The sequence below is a fragment of the Arachis ipaensis genome, chromosome B10, assembly GCF_000816755.2.
Source record: "Arachis ipaensis cultivar K30076 chromosome B10, Araip1.1, whole genome shotgun sequence".
NCBI lineage: Eukaryota > Viridiplantae > Streptophyta > Magnoliopsida > Fabales > Fabaceae > Arachis > Arachis ipaensis.
In genome coordinates this window covers 134002009-134003419 of record NC_029794.2, presented here as the reverse complement: position 1 = coordinate 134003419, position 1411 = coordinate 134002009, and positions in this window count along the sequence as shown.

Sequence of the window (1411 nt, the reverse complement as noted above, 5' to 3'; positions counted from 1 at the left end):
ACTCTCTTTTTTATTTTCTCTTTTTATACTATCAAAATATCTTTTTTTGTTAGTTAAATAAATTTTATTTAAATTTTAGCACCAAATATTAACTAAAAAAGACTTCGTATTTGTCATCTCCCTCTTTTTCACCATAATTTGTTTTGAGAAAAAAATTGTTTCCTCTCTACAAAATTACAGTTTGATTATACGACTTCAGTAAATCATTTTTATTAAAAATTTAAATAATTAGATACAAATAATATACGAATAGCAATTAAATCTTGCTAAAAAATTAAGAGGGGTCTAACTAATAATAAGTCAACAAATATTTTTGAATTATATTTTATATTAATCAATGACATTAATTGTTATTAATTAGTGGTTATTTAATTTTTTTTTAAAGATACAAAATTAATGATTATTAATTGTCTCTTTTTACTCTAATTCACCTTTTACCATTTATTATGCAAATAATAATTATTCTTTCTAAAAAAAATTTTGAAACTCCAAAAAACAAAAAATATCAAAACATAAGATAAAGAATCGTCTAAATCTTAAGAAAAAAATATACAAAATATAGGAAAAAGAATAATCCAAAACTAATCAAAAGAATCATCCAAATCCTAAGAAAAAATATACAAAACATAAGAAAAAGAATCATCCAAAACTAATAAAAATAATAATCCGAAATATAGAAAAAAGAAATATAAAACTAATTAAAAAGATCATTTAAAACCAAATAGGAGGAGGAGAAGAAGAGCCGCAGGGTAGACGGCGTTGCGTGGACAGTGAGGGCACTCGTGGTGGTGCGTTGCGATGAGTGGATGAGTTATCATGGATCGGAGTAGTTGATCGCGCATCTCGAATGGGGATTTGGTGGTGGCTGCGTCGCGACGGATGGAGAGTTGTTGGGTGCGAGTGGCGAGCGATGGGGAGTCGCGATGGGATGCGAGGAGGGTGAAGTAGAAGCGCGATGGTGGTTATCTTTCCTGCGCGAACGGCAGATGAGGTGGCGGAGAAGGACGCAAGGACAACCAGCAATGGCGCGCGAGGACAAAACCGTAGCAGCGTAGGGCATTAGAAAGAGGGATTAAGATTTGTGATTTTGTATGGTAAATGGTGAGTAGAAGGGAAAACAAATTAAAGTAAACTTTGATTCAAAAATGTCAATTAATTAAATTTTAAATTTAAGAATATAATTTAAAATAAATTATTATTAATTGAGTTGTTCAATTTTTGGTCTGTAATACTTCACTCCCTATATTTTTTATAGGAATTTAATTTTATAATTGTATCTAGCATCGAATCTATTCTTGAAGCTTTAATAGTTGAATAGTCAATGCAAGTGTCTTGCTGTTACATTCACTTTCAAATATCCATTTCATCCTTGTCATACATACAGTAGAAAATTAAGCAAATTTAATAAAAA